This window comes from Lissotriton helveticus, chromosome 3_2, assembly GCF_964261635.1.
Source record: "Lissotriton helveticus chromosome 3_2, aLisHel1.1, whole genome shotgun sequence".
In the NCBI taxonomy this organism is placed as follows: domain Eukaryota; kingdom Metazoa; phylum Chordata; class Amphibia; order Caudata; family Salamandridae; genus Lissotriton; species Lissotriton helveticus.
Window position 1 is genome coordinate 121,641,858 of NC_136062.1, and position 15,656 is coordinate 121,657,513.

Genomic DNA, 15,656 nt, shown 5'->3' on the forward strand with positions numbered 1-15,656 from the left:
GAGGCAGCGTTGTGATGATCGGGGGACCCCGAACCAACAGGAAGACAAGTAGTCAAGGCCAGAGCGTGCAGGAGGAGTGATCGATTAAGGGTCCAAACTGGCTGTCACAGGCGAGGCACTGTGGGTTCTTTCTCACTGCCCAGAATAACACGACATAGATACCATGGGGTGCCCCCTTCCCCTCCCGGTGAAGGTACAGAAACCCAAACCCTGACAAAACTATTTTATTATCCTAGTTACAGGCGTAAACATGACATGCGACAAAGACCCAAAACCCACAAGACAGGGTAAACTGGAAAAATATACTGAAGTAGTCCTCCAATCACAAGGAGCGGAGGGTGAGGTGGACAACGCGGCCATATTGCAGGCCATACATGCTTCAAGAGAGGCTTTAGAGGGGAAGATGGCGGAGGTGCATACAGAGGTGATTCTGCTGCACCAGGACCTACGTAAAGTCTCGGAAAGTGTGACGAAAGCGCGCATATCCGAAGTAGAAGACATAGCCAATTCCATGCGGAAGGAGGTCACAGGACTGACTGCCTCATTGTAGGAGGTGGCCTGGAGGGTAGACAATGCGGAAAACAGGGCCTGGACGAATAACTTGCGCTTCGTTGGTTTCTCGGAGGTATCTGACTGAAAGGAACCGGTGAATTCCCTCAGAACATGGCTCAAAGACTCTCTCCCAAACACACAGTTCTCACCTTGCTTTATAATGGAGAGAGCTCATAGGATACAGAGTTTTCAACCACCTCCGGGAGCCCCACCTAGACCCCTGATTGCACACTTCCTTATTTTCCAAGACTGTGAACTCATACTGCGAGAAATAAGGCAAAAAGGTGACATTAAGTATACTAATACACGGATAATGGTGTTCCCAGATTACTCCCGGGACGTGCAGAAACAACGTTGAACCTTTGACTCTGTTAAGGCCAGTATATGCTGCTATTCCCAGAAAAATTCAGAGTGATATTCCAGGACACCTCACACTTTTTCCAAACTCTAGAAGGGGCCTGGGTCTGGCTTTAAGAGTGGCTCCCTATAAGACGTAGACAAGAATCGACAGAAACACCAGGCTCAGGCCTACAAGGAAGCAATGGTCCAGGGACGCAGAGGGAGAAAAGACCGGAAAGATTTCTTTGTAATGGAAAATGAATCGGGAGCAACAGAAAACAATTCCAGGAAAACATTTTATATTACATAGAAATCTTGGAATAGATGTTCACATACTGTACCCAGAGGTCATATTTTTTGTACAAAACTGATTTACCTCGGTCTCTGTATGTAGGTATAGAATTCTGTACCCAGTTTACTTGTTTGCATTAAATATTTAGATTTGCGAAACTACACACCCGTGTTTAAAACGTTTTCTGGGAGATTTTCTCAAAGCTTAAATAAGTTTATTCTAATTTTGATTGTTCATGAGTCAGCCACCATTGTTTGACTTGACACCAGATTTATTCAAGTGATTGGTGTTTATTTGATTTTCTAAAGTAAATCCCTTGTTGGCACTCTTACCTATTCACCATTACCAGGTCAGCCACTGCCTGTCCTACCCAGACCAATACTTAATTTATCAGCAGTCACAAGCAGGACAAGCAATACCTGCACCAAATTAATTGGACTACCCCGCAGGTACATTTTTTACCAAAGCTAGTGACTGGACAAACCCCTTCTGCATCCCAATAGGCTGGAAACACACCTGCAAGTACCCCACCTGCGATTCACAAGTATAGTGGTAATTTGAGAGATAGGAGTGGGACAGACCTAATACTAGATATGGATCGCAGAGAGCTGATCCAAAAGAGTTGGGGCGCTAGGTGGCGCACTAGCGGAATGGCCGCCATGGAGTGAGGCTCCCGCAGAGCAGCATATAAAACCATTAATTATCCGGCTCATCGTCTACATTTTTGTGTGAAAAAGTGTGAGGTGACAAACTACAAGCCCTGCAATCCCAGAGGTGCTGAAATCTCGGCTGGCAGTGCTGTTCGGAGCGGCTGAGAGGCAGGAGCAGTGAGAGCCGGGAGTGGAGCCTGCTGCCTCTGGAACGTACGGGCGGCACTGCTGAGTAAGAGAGACCCTGGTCCCAAACGTGGCAGCTCAGCCAGCAGGAGAAAACACCGATCAGGCTTGCGGTGCAGCAGGACGTTGGAAGAGCATCAGATGGAAACTACATTGCGGCGACCTGAGAGTGCGGTGAGACGGGAGGGATATAGGCTGCATCGTACTAGCGGCGGGCTGGCCTCAGGGACTTAATGGTGGTGAGGCGCAGTTCATAGACATACATGGCGGCCATCTTGGATGCGGGGCTCCGGACCCCAACACTGCCTGTCCACGATCCTAGCGTCAGCGCAACGCAGCAGGTGCCAGCACGTACCATCAGCACACACGATAATCTGCCTGGGAGACGGGTATGATTTCCTGCATGCTGTCCGACACCGCTGTGTGCCTGATTACTGAAGGCTGAAAAAGAGCAGGCTGAGGAGGCAGGCGCGCTGTGGGGGGTGCAGACAACTAACGGCGCAGCCAACTAATGGCCATAGAGGAAGACTGGGCCAGGAGAAGGCATCATATAGTTAGCACTTGACCTCCGCTTGCATCGACTGAGAAGTGCAGGTGAGGATGCTGGGAATTGTCAATCAGGAGCGAGGTTGCGAGGAAGGTCTTGAGACAGGGACTGCCGCTACTGATGTACGGAGAGCTGGAGGCGAGAGTGGATGACCTGAGGTGCTAGCGGCGAGAGGAGAGAGGGGCAGCGCTATACATAGACTTTCGAGTGAGAAGATACTGCGCTGCACTCCACCCGATGTAATGCTGGGATGAGCATAGGGAGAGGCAGTAGAGTGTGCTTGCCCCTGTGCTGAACTAACTGGCGGGAACAACGGATTCAGCTTGCAGACTTTGGGAGAGAGTCCTGCGCAGCGAGACAGGGGCTGCATGTCTTGAGGATTGGGGAAGACGGTGTGGAACATTTTGCTCCTTGTCAGCGACGTAGAGGTGAAAAACAACAGGGAGCGTGCTACATTGAATTGACTGAGTGAAGTAACATTGGAGTAGGGGCAGACTAGGCCTGCGCTAGCCATTATACGCGTGTGCGCTGTTTATGCCTTAGTGAAGCCCGGAGCTCCAGCCAGCCCTGCTGACACATAGCAGTGGGTGAACTTTTAAATATTCCTTAGGGCTAGAGGGCTGTCTAAAGAAAAGACGAGCTGTGCCTCGCGTTGACGGGTGGCAGAGAATACCCGGGGCTAAGAGTCAGCGTCAGGATGGGGAGTTTAGATGTCGCCCAGCCACGTCTCACATTTGAGACCAAAAAAACCTCCAAACAGCAACACGCGGAGGCAGATACTGTAGCAGAAGCCCCTCAGCAAGAACCTCAGCAAGCACCTAGCGACGATCTCAAGTCGCTTCTTAATGAAGTCAGACATGGTTTAGCGACCGTGGCACAGAAAATGGAACCAGTCTCAACGCAGATGGGCGCCATAGTTCGAACGATAGAAGTGCACGAGACGCGACTCAAGGAAGCGGAGCAGCGCGTCTCAGAGGTAGAGGACACCACGGCCAAACTGATAAAGGCGGCAGCGCAAATGGATAAGCTACTCATGGATAAGCTACTCAGGGTCATAGCGGCAAAAAAAAGAGGACATTGAGGCACGAAGCCGGAGGAATAATATACGGATTTTAGGTATACTAGAGAGTACGAATACAGGGCAAATGGAGGAGTACGTTGAGCGCTTGCTAAAGGCAGTGGTGGGTACGGAAGTGCTTTCTCCTCACTTAGTTGTCGAAAGGGCACATCGATCCCTAGGGCCGAGACTCTCCCCGGACAATACCCCCAGGCCTATTATTGCTCGCCTGTTGAACTGCAGGGACAGGGACGTCGCCTTAAGAGTTGCCAGGGAGAAACAGCATCTGACGCATGATGTTATACCCTTCACTATGCACCCGGACTTCACGCTTCAAGTGCAGGAGGAACGTCGTAAATTTTTGGGAGTCAAACAAAAACTCAGACAAGCTCAGATAGACTACGCATTGTTATATCCTGCTCGCCTGCAAGTTACCCACCAGGGGAGGCAAAAATTCTTCACTAATCCACAGCAGGTGGAAGATTACTTGAAACACATTAAGCGGCAGAATAGGATGCAACGGGACCCGGAAGACCCCCCCCAGATCGCAATCACCTGAGCAAGAATGAACACTGCAGCACATGGATTCCTCGTACTGTAGAGATGCACCTCATACTATACAAATATGGCTGATGCGTTAATCCACAAGAGAAGCATGGGACAGGACGCTGAGTGTGTGTGCATCAAAGCCCTTGCTTCACAGACAACAGGAGAGACGAGAGTGGGTAATGTACTGTCTGTCACCCTCGAGTCAGACCTGGACACCGCTGTGTGAACATGGAGTGCGGTCTGATGAGAGGCATTCGTGTGCTACATAGGCATATTCCCCACTTGGAGAACCCCATTTTTTGCTACTAAGATGTTGTTGTTTTTCGAGCATCTCCATACAGGTGTACGAGGACATGATTCAGACCCAGTTGGACTACCTGAGGAGATGGGGGTTGTAGGGGAGGAGGGAGGTGGGAGGGCAGCTATCTACTGGCATGTTTGGGATGCTTCAGTGGGAGGGGGTGGGGGGGAGGGGAGTTTGATAATCACAGTGGGTTAAGTACACAGGTTTTTTTTCTTCCAGTTGGGTGTGGCTGCACGCAAATCTTGGAATATACACCCTTACATTACATAGGTCAGGTGGGAAGGGATCGGTTTGATGACACAGGAGGATAGTAACACCTTCAGGGTGATATCCTGGAATGTTCGGGGCCTTGGGGATCCGAGGAAACGGAGACAGGTATTGGCATATTTGGACGGGCAGCGGGTTCAAGTGGCACTCCTGCTCGAAACACACATTGCACCAAGTGCTACAAATGTCTTCGCTAGTCGCTGGACGAGCTGCCGTGTTTTCTCATCCTACTCGTCCTATGCACGAGGTACGGCCATACTAATTAGTAAACATACAAAATTGGAGAAGATGGGAGTACTAGAGGATTAACAAGGGCGGTATACCATACTGTGGGGGCGGTTGGGCAGTGAAACGGTTACAATAGCTAACTGCTATGGTCCCGATTTGGATTGCCCGGAATTCTTCACAAATTTATGGGGTAAAATTCTGGCGGCTGGCTCGACCCACATTATCTCGGGGGGCGATTTTAATGTTGCCCTTCAACCACACATAGACAGATCCAATACAGGTCTGCAACATTACACGAAAGCGCAGGAAGTTTTACAGGGAATCATAGCCGAAGGTGAACTGGTAGATAGTTTGAGATACATGCATCCCCTACAGCACGAAGGTACACATTTTACGCCCTGTAGAGAGACCTGGGCACGCAGAGATTACTGCCTGCTAATAAGAGGACTGTGCCCGACCATTAGAAATGTCGTACACCTTGCTCGGACCTTTTCTGATCACTGCCCGGTTAAGGTCTCCCTATCACCTCCGGGGTATGATCGGCCTCGGCCGAGCTGGCGGTTACAACCCACGGCTCTCTAGCATATGGTGTTCCGCGCAGAACTAGAGGAAGAAATCAAAGACTTCTTTGTCCAAAATAAAGGTACAGTTGACAATGTTGAAATGATATGGGAAGCATTCAAAGTCACGATTCGTGGGCACTGCATGTCTAAGAGCTTTGGGGTTCCGAGGGATTTACAGAACACGATACGTAAACTGGATCGAGATCTGAAGGAAATGGTGAGGCGCATGGGACGGGGAGAGGTGGGACAAGTGTTGAAAGATTTCCGTACAACTTTGACTGAATACGAGGATACTGCGCATGGGGAGGCGAAGTTCCGGGCGCAAGTACTGGACAGCGCGTAGATATAGGTAGGATGAAAGGCCAGGGAAGGTGTTGGCAGCGGTGACATGAAACCCTCGATTTAGAGCGCACATCATAGAAATTCAGGAGGTGGATGGTTCAGCACATCGAGACTCGCAAAGCATTCACTACGCATTACACTACACATTACACTACACTATACACGTCTCAAAGGCAGGGGGTCTTGATTTAGAGGAATTCATGGGGGACGTGGCGCTCGGCTGCTTGGAGATACCCAGCGAGAATTTTTAAGTATTCCATTTGAACTCTATGAGATCAGGGAAGCTATTATGCAGCTTCAGAATGGGAAGGCGCCGGGGTCGGATGGCCTCCCGGCCGAATTCTACAAGGCCTATATTGAGGATATGGCTCCAGTACTGAAGGAGGTGTATGAGGCGTCATTAGAGGTGGGCATATTACCATCCTCGATGAGAGAAGCGATAGTCACGTCACTTCTGAAGCCTGGGAAGCCGCTGGAGTCTTGCGACTCCTACAGGCCGTTGTCCTTGATGAACAGCGACACAAAACGTTTAGTGAAAGTTTTAGCCAATCGACTGTCCCTATTACTTGATAAGCTTGTACTACCTAACAAATCGGCCTTTGTGCCTGGTAGGGCCACGTCCCATAAATTTTAGGACCCTTTTCTCGCTAATCCAGCCCTTATGCGCTAAGGTGGTGGAAAAGATAGTCAATGCCCAGCTAATAAAACACTTAGAAGAGGGTCATTATCTCCAACCCTCGCAGTCAGGGTTCAGAGCGTATCATTCTACCGAATCAGCTCTTCTCTTTTCCACAGAGCTATTAAGAGGTAGAGTAGATAAGGGGAGGACAGCTGCGCTCCTCTGGTTAGATCTGAGCGCGGCATTTGATACCGTCTCACACCCCCTACTACTCTCGCGCCTTAGCGAGGCTGGAATTGAGGACCTGGCTCACGAATGGATGCGCGCATTCCTGGCAAATAGACAATTCCAAGTCCATTGCCCACCTTTCAAATCAGAAGTACGATCACTTAGACACGGGGTACCGCAGGGCTCAATCTTTTAGCCAAGCAGCAAACCTCCAGTGGTTTAGAGTGTCTGGGGTGCCGCCTGACTGGAGTGGAGGAGAATTCCCTTCTGGCTGTGTGTCGCAGGGTTATTCGTGGTGTTTCAGAATTACAGTATCCACGAAGCGAGTGACCCCTTCAATCCGAGCAGCAATTCTGCAGCAGTGTCGAGTGTATGGGGTGCCTCCTAACTGGATTTCCGTGAGCAGGGGGTTGTGCAGCGTGCTGTAGCCTCGTCATGTATTGCACATGTGTGTGGCGGAGCCGTTCCCCGACAGAAAACAGTCTACTAGACGAGGGAGCGCGGTTTTCTAAAAGTGCAGGCGTGCTCCAGAGACAGCTGCAGGGAAGCAGTGTCTTTCGAGAGGAACGGAGCCTGCGCGAAGGGTGAGAGTTGTTTTCAACACATATCGATTGGGTTGAAAGATCGCCTATTTCAACAGCGTGCTACAAGAGACATCTATATCAGTGTCTCAGCAACACTCTGCCTGAGGGTGTGTGTGGGCTGGGGGGAGGGGGTAGGAGGTGGGGGAGAGGGGGGACACGCTTGATTCACCGGTACCCAGTTAAACCAGCACCAGCCTAGCGTAGTATTGTGCTTGGGTGTTTTCTTTTGCTTTTGTTAGAACAGCACCCGTTGCCGTTTTCTTGGGTTCCGGTATGACTTGTCTCCCTGTCCCGCTGTCTGTTAGCTTCCCTGTGCAGTAAGTCTCCCCTACTGTGCACAATGATGGCCGCAGCGAGCATGAGCCAACCCCCATCATTCCTTAATGAGAGCGGAGAGCCAGAGAGAAATTGGAAAGACTGGGTCAAACTTTTTGAATCTTATCTGGTAGAGATTGGGATGGGAGGGGGACGGTTCTCTCTGTTGCGGAAACAGCACATTTTACTACATAATTTGGGTGTATAAGGTCGGAAAATTTATGAGACACTGCCAGAACCAGAGAATAATGGAGAAGGGAAAGAGGGAGCATTGGACATTTTTGCAAACAAGGTGGCAAAACTAGAAATTCATTTTGGACACAAAATAAACGTGGTGTTGGAACATCATAGGTTCTTCTGCAGAACACAAGGCAAACAGGAGTCTGTCAGCAACTACATAGCTACCTTATGGGGCCTAAGCCAATTGTGTGACTTTGGGAACCTAACTGATTCTCTTATAAAGGGCCAGCTGGTACGCTGCGCGAATAATTTGCGCATACAGGAAAAATTGCTGGCCAAAAATCCTTCTCTCCGGGAAACAATGCCATTGCCCAATCTGTAAAGCACACAGGCAAGTGTATCAGAGAAATTGAATCTCCTACTGAGTTGGTCGCCAGCGTAAAAGAGTATGTAGAGGAGACCAAGATTTGTAAAGTCAAAGGGAAGGAAAGTATACAGAACAAAATCGCACCTTAATGAAAGGAAACACAGATGTTACAGACGTGGCAGCAGCAACCATCTAGCTAACAATGCTCAATGCCCAGACAAAAGCGTGACATGCAAGAATTGCAAACGTAGGAGGCATTTCGCAAGAGTATGTAGAGAAAATGACCCCAACAATAGAGAGGGTAGGGAAAAGAAGGGAGTTCAAGAGGGTGGGGGAAAAGAAGGGAGTTCAGTAAAAAACAGTTAGTTATGTCCGTCAGGGGGTCCCTGCCTGCCACGGAACGGGTGACGACATTAGCCCGTATTCCTTTCCGCCCCAACTACAGAACGGATACAGTCCCTTTAAGGCAGCGTGGGCCTTCCCGGAGGAGGGAACTCCGCCGCTGCCGCCATCACCCTCCCTCCAATCAGGAACAACGGTGGCGCTCACAGCGCGAGACCCGGAAGAGAACGCGGCGAACAGGACCGGAGAGCAGGAGACGTCCAGCGAGCCTCGTGAAGACTACGGTGCCCCACGGAGAGAGAACGCGGAAGCGGTATCGTCCCAGGAAGCCAGGAAGGAGGACTCGGAAGCCGTTTCGCCCCAAGAAGAGATAAAGCCGGGAGGCCAACGAGACCACGCTCCGCCCGCCACACTTCAGGAGGAGAAGTGTGGCTCCACAAGGTACGGGCCAGGTTAAGGGGACTGTTCTCACAGGGAGGGTAGGGGTGGTTGCGGGTGGTCACAGGACATGTTAGGCGTTTTCGCACCCCCCCCCCCCCCGGTTGTATGCACACAAACGCTTGCAGTTTCTATTTTACACTGTGGTAGCGGTCCCTGGTGATCCCCCTCACTCCCCCTTCCCCCTCCTTCGTATTCAGAAATCTGGCAGCGCCAGTAACCCCGGGTCTCTTCTTTCCTTATTTTGAGTGCCTTTGGAGACCTTCTATTGTTGAGACGTGGACCCCTGCTGCAAGTCGATCCACACCGGCCGGCTCAGGAAGCCATAAACGTCCAGAACTGAGGACCTTTTGTGTGTTATCTCGGAACCCCGAGAGCCCTGTTGTTTCTGTTGGACTTTTGACGTGCAGAATAAAAGCGCACCTCTATATCAAACTCTGAGTGGAGCGCCTTCTCTTCTGCTGGTTGTTGTTTCCCCCCCCTTCAGTGCGTTTCCTCACAATGTCTCTCCTAGTGAAAGAAGATTTGTCCTCCAAGTAACAGACACAGTGGGAAGTATAAATGTCAGTTATCCCAAATGTGATGTGATGCTAAACAAGAATGTTGTCACCATGTATGCAGATTCTTGTACGCCACATACTTTGTTGAGCCATGCCAGTTTTGTAAACATGAATGTTGATGTGAATGTGATTCTAGAAAAGCCCGATCTGTCACCCTCATGTTATACCAAACAACCCATACCATTAATGGGAATTTAAAAAATGCACATTGAATTTAAAGGAAGGAATAAGGAGGGGAAGGAAAGGGATCCAATTTATTGGGATGGCAACATCAGAAAGAGTTGGGCATAATGATTAACCCCTAAAACCAAAAAGTGCTTGTGCTGGATGTTACACAAACCGGAGCAAGTATATGTGAGGAGTTCCCCAAGTTATTTTCGGAGAAGCTTGGTCTTCTCCAGGATTTCCAACATAAGATTAAGTTCAAATCTAATGCTAGACCAACTATGTACAAGCTTCGCCCCAGGTACCTCATTTAATGAAGGAACCCTTAGAGAAGGAGTTGGAAAGATTGTGCAATATGGGCGTCATCTAACCAATTTATACGTCCGAAAGGTTGGCCCCAATCGAGATTTCATCTCAAGCCAGGGGGAACAGCATTCGTTTATGAGTGGACTTGCGCAGCCTCAATGAAAGCATCTGGGTTGAAAGACACCTACTCCCGAACATAAACAAAATGCTTAATACCATGGGACCAGCTAAGTTCTTTAGGGTCATTGACCTCTTCATGGCCTACCACAAGGTAGATCTCCACCCAGACTCTAGATCGTTCACAGCCATTATCACCCCACAGTGAACATACATGTTCCAAAGAATGCTGTTCGGTCTGGCATCGGTGCGGCAGTCTTTCAAAAGATAATGCACCAAGTCTTGAGAGACGTGGGCAACACCATGAGTTTCCAGGATGACATCCTTGTGTATGAACAGACATCTGAGGCCCATGACAAGACCCTCAGGGACGTCTACAAAAGGCTGATGGAGGCTGGATTGACAGTACAGAAATCTAAGTGCCACATCAGAGTGACATCAGTGGAATATAGGGGGCACTCCATTTCAGAAAATGGTTTTAGACCAAAAAACAACTTGTTGAAAGCTGTGAGAGACGCCCTGCATCCCAAGAGCAGGGATGAGTTGAAATAATTCTTGGGTTTACTGGACTATATGGCAAACTACATTTAAAACTTTTCAGAGGAGTGTGAATACTTTTGTGAGCTATTGAAGAAAAATAAGTAGTTTGAGTGGCTAGAGGAACAAAAGTGTACAGTGGATACATTAAAAGAGGAAATTGATAGTTCTCCGGGGTGGGGCAAAAAGCAATTCTTACTACAGACTCCTCAAGCAAGTGCCAGGGAGAAACACTGTCTTAGAAAGAAGGCAGTGCGGAAAAAATCATTGCCTTTGCCTCCCGCTGTCTTACTAAAGCAGAGAGCAACTATTCGGTAGTGGAGAAGGAAGCCCTAGCATGTTACTGGGAAGTGAAACACTAAGTTCTTCCTGTGGGGGGTGAATGTCACTATCCACACTGACCACAACATTTACCTTCATGTTCACGGTCAAAGGAATGGAACATGGCACACCCCACATTTGCAAATGGATATTAGGACTTGAGAATTTTTGCTTCAGGGTGGAGTATGTTCCGGGGGGTGAAAACAAAACTGCAGACTTCTTGTCCTGTTCACAATTACACAGTGAACCGTGTGAGGAAGTGCTAGACAGTCCCATTCTAGCCATAACTGATACTGCATTAACAGAAGAAGAGTGGGGTAAAAACATGGAAGAAGATAAGGGCAAAAGAACAATTGATAGACAGAATGCAGAACAATGTCATACATTCACCTCAGTACAGAGATCTGGGCCTCAATCCATCGTTTTTTTGCTCTCCGTGCCATTCCAGTTTGGACCCAGCCATATGCAAATCAGTCTTGACCCTGGCAATTCAGGCTAGACGGTTCCCATGAGGCACAGGGTCAAGAATGATTTGCATATGGCCAGGTCTAAACATGGTGAGCAAAATAATTATGGATTTAACCCAGATCTATTGACTGGAGGAGAATGTTTTGATTTGTTCTGCATTCCAACCATCAATTGTGTGTCTTTTGGAAGAAGATAAGGGGCTGTATAAGTTAAAAGATGATGGTAGAAGGGTGGCTCAGTAAATACAGGGAGGCTGATGAGGCAATCAGACTTTTGGGAGGTCAGGTCTGAATTGAGCACCATAAGAGGGAAAGATTTCGCAACAATAAGATTATACCTCCAGAAGGGTTGAGGAGAAGAATTGTGGAATTAGCCCAGAGGTGTGTAATTAGCCCATGAAGGACACCTGGAGCGGAGCATGACAAAGAAAAGAGTTAGAGTAAACGACTGGTTCCCTAGGATGGACTCTGCAAACTGGCCATTGACATAATTGGGCCAATGAACAATTTAGGGATGCACAGAAAGTTCATGCTGGTGCTGGTTGATTACACCTCACACTGGGTCACACACAAGTTCATCCATGGGGTCAACACAAATGCGGTCTTAGATTTCCTCAACGGCGTATTCTCACGGGAGGGTATTCCATCTACCCTGGTCACAGACAATGGGGTACAGTTTCCTTCCCAACAGATAAAGGACTTTCTAGAAAATATCAAGAACGAGAGAACAGCACTATATTGCCCTAAGGCAAACGGCCTATTTGAAAGAGCCAATAGACTTATTAAGGAACACATACAACTAGCTGTAGTAAATGGTCACAAGGTTGAGTCATCCTTGCGGGACTGCTTATGGGCCTACCACACGTCACTCAACATCATCACAGAGGTGTCCCCGTTTGTCGCTCTCAGAGGAAGAGAACCCTATACAAAGTTTAACCCCATCTGGTTGAGGGATGGTAGGGTGGTTGAGTCCAATCTTAAGGAAACAGGAAAGAAACGAGAACTAAACCAAGGGAAATACAAGGAGTGGTACGATGGGAAGAATGGGGTGAAAGATCCCAGGTGGAGGGTAGGAGATTGGGTCCAAGTCAAAAGGAGTGTTAAAGTCTACCAGAACTAAAGTACATTTTACCCTCCTTGTCATGTAGCCAAGTCCTACAACAATGTGGTACTATTTGAGAATGGACAAGTGTGGAGTTGTGACAGGATTGTCAAATGTTTAAACCTGTATTGTTGGGGAGGTGTGTTGTAATCTCCTTTCCGTACCTTGGTACGTCCCTTCCACCGCTGCCCTTGTTCCCCAGTGGACTCTCCCATGGGAGTCTACCTTAGAATGTTGAAGTCCACTGGTGATTCGGAGAGTGGATGGCTAATAAAGAGTCCCTGAAATCTTACCTTGTCTGGGGAAAACAAAAGGGTATGGGAAATTTGAGGGGAGGAAGACGTGGAAGAGGGGCTGGCAGAGTCTCATCGGCTCCTGCGCAGCAACACAGAGCAGGATTAGGCCAAAATCAGTGTGCCTATTGCTTTCAGGAAGCTCATTGGAAGGATGGATGCCCTAGCCTACAGGGCCAACCAGCTGTGGCAAGAGGTAGTTCAGTGTCAAGGGGTACAGGGAAAGGTGGCACAAATAGGCCAGATTTTACCCAGCATCAGAATGACAACAGACGTCAGAATTATTTTGATGGTCAGCAAGTTGACAGACATTTTTAAACTGAAGATTTTCAGAGATGTGGAATTCCTATAGCCCGACGCCCAGGACATATTGTTTGGGGTCAAGGGCAACAAGTTTTAATGGTATTTTGTCCTTGGGACAAGTAGGCCCAACCCCTTGCAGCACAAACCCTTTGGCTGCCAAGTTTGCAGTACCACATTAAGGATCAGGGAAGGGCACTGCCTGCAGTTAAGTTAATATTTGTGTGCATATGTTAATGCTGTTCATAGTTGTGTTTATGGTTTATTAATTGAAAGCCTTTATTTTTAGAGTGAGCGCTCTAAGTAAATGGAAGTTCTAATGCACTGCTGACAGTGGTTCCAATATAAAAATGTGTACACACGATTTAAAAGTTTGGCAATATGAGGCTATGCATATTGCTCCCAGAATGCTCTCTGATTAGATGTAATTATTTGCAGAAGCTTTAAAGCAAGATTAAGGATTCTTTGCTTTCAATATAAAATGTTCCCCAAAAAATGAAAGTAGGAAAAAAAGACAATTTGTTAAACTACTATCAAATTTCACGTACCATTTCTTTGCAGCATCATTTATGACTGTGTTGATGCATGCTCTTATTTCTCAAAAATATTCATATTAGAAAAATCAGTGTAACCAATTTCAATAAGAATATGGGAAACATAAAATTAAACAAGCATTGGCAAAGCCAGTAGATTTGAAATTGGTGGTCAGTTTTTTATTTGGCAATGCGTGACTTGTTTTGGCATGGTTTTTGTAAAACCTTATTGATGTGAGAGCTGCCGCGCCCTCACCATTGTAACAAACATTGGCAAAATCAAAAATGATTTTTGATCTCAAAAAAGCACACGCTGCTAAATTAGTTACTAGCACTGAACAAAACTACTTGCGAAAGAGCAGACTGCTGTCACTCTCAGTGAAGCCAGCCGATACAGAGAGTGAGAGAGAATTTTAATACACACAAAAGGTCATGGTTGACGCCAGACCAAAATGTGGGGCCCAATTATTAAAGAAAGTCTCAAAAGAGACTTCCAAGAACTTACAAGAACTTCCAGAAGCAGGGCAATAAATAGTACTCCTAGAAAATATTTGTGAACTGCATTTTAGCATGAGCAAATTTGCATGTGTAGATTTGCTCATGCGAAAACCTGAGTGTTTGAAAGTTCATTTTCCCTCCAACCACTTTTTTCCCAACTCTGGAAGAAGGTTTACATCTGCTGTTGTCAGGAGTGAATTTCCAACATTTCTCAGTATGGGAAAAGATTAGAGAAGAGTTGCTGAAAACCCTTAAAACATGCAAGTTAGTAGATTTGCACAGATCAAAAGGGCATTCCAAGCCTGGAGCTATTGCTTACCACTACCTTCAGTCCCAGTATGTGGATCTGTGGAAACGTGGTAAAGGGATTGCTAGTATTCAAACATTACTTTGGTATGAGCCCTGGCATCAATCGGAGAGACTATATAACAGCTTGCTGCCATAATTTGTCGCCGCACTACATGGCACTAAAGGGAAAAGTGGATTTTGTTCCAGGACAAGTAGATTTATGAAGCAACCTGCCCCATGGACAAGTAGATATTTTACTAAATTCCACACCCCTGGATTTTACTGACTCATTACAAAACCCTTGAGTATTCAAAATAGGATAGCAATAAAAAAGTGTGGAAATAAGGTAATGATTCCTGTTAATCAAGCAGGTCCATATGCCACCGTGGATCTAGAAGGGGAATTACACATCATCCTTGTTGATACAGGTGCCACACGCACCTCTGTGGCTCATGACCAATCTCCAGGGGTTCCCCTCTCCCCAGCAGAATGAACACATCAGTGGGATTCTCAGGTATCCCCATCCAGAGCCCCATCACCAAACACCTAGATGTTACTATAGGTCCCTTCACCACCCCTGCGCCATTTGTGCTCACTAAAAATTGTGCTGAGAACTTACTAGGTCTGGACCTAGTGAAAAGACTGAATGCTAAAATGTATTGTTCTCCTGATGGGTGTCTATATATGAATAGCTTCTGATAATTTAAGCAAATGTTTTACAATGACAGATGTTACTCACCTACCACCTGAATACTAAGCAACTGATAAAACGTTCTGGGCATCAGGAGAAAATGATATTGGAAAGATGGATATAGATCCCATAGTAATCGGGGCGTGGCTTAGCGAGCCACGATGGCGGCTGCTGCTTGCTGAGGCTCCTGACACGGGCGGCCTAATAGCCAGTTTCTCCTGGTCCGTTTGGGGACAGAACCCCCCTCCATCCACGGGAACACCTGCAGCGCCAAGCGTGTCGGTGAAACCCGGGTTCGCTTCACTGGAGGAGCGAGAATCCTGCATCGCTCCGGCGCTGCGCGCCAGAAACTGCAATTGCGGCGGCCTGTCGGTGGTGGTGACTGGGAGGCCAACTACGTCCTGCCCAGGCTAGAGCTGATCGGCAGAGGCAAGAGCCGATCTTACCATCATGGTGACCCCCTCCTGCCATCAGATTCGGTGCCAGAAGCCCGCGCTTGTAACCTGATTAACCGACGGGGATGCCCGGC

General features: G+C 47.8%; 1 protein-coding gene across 4 annotated transcripts in view; it reads right to left on the minus strand.

The window, feature by feature from the left end:
* The window catches only part of ZNF280D (zinc finger protein 280D), a 722,832-nt gene that overhangs the window by 648,910 nt on the left and 58,266 nt on the right, over positions 1–15,656 (minus strand). The gene's annotated exons all lie outside the window — the stretch shown is intronic.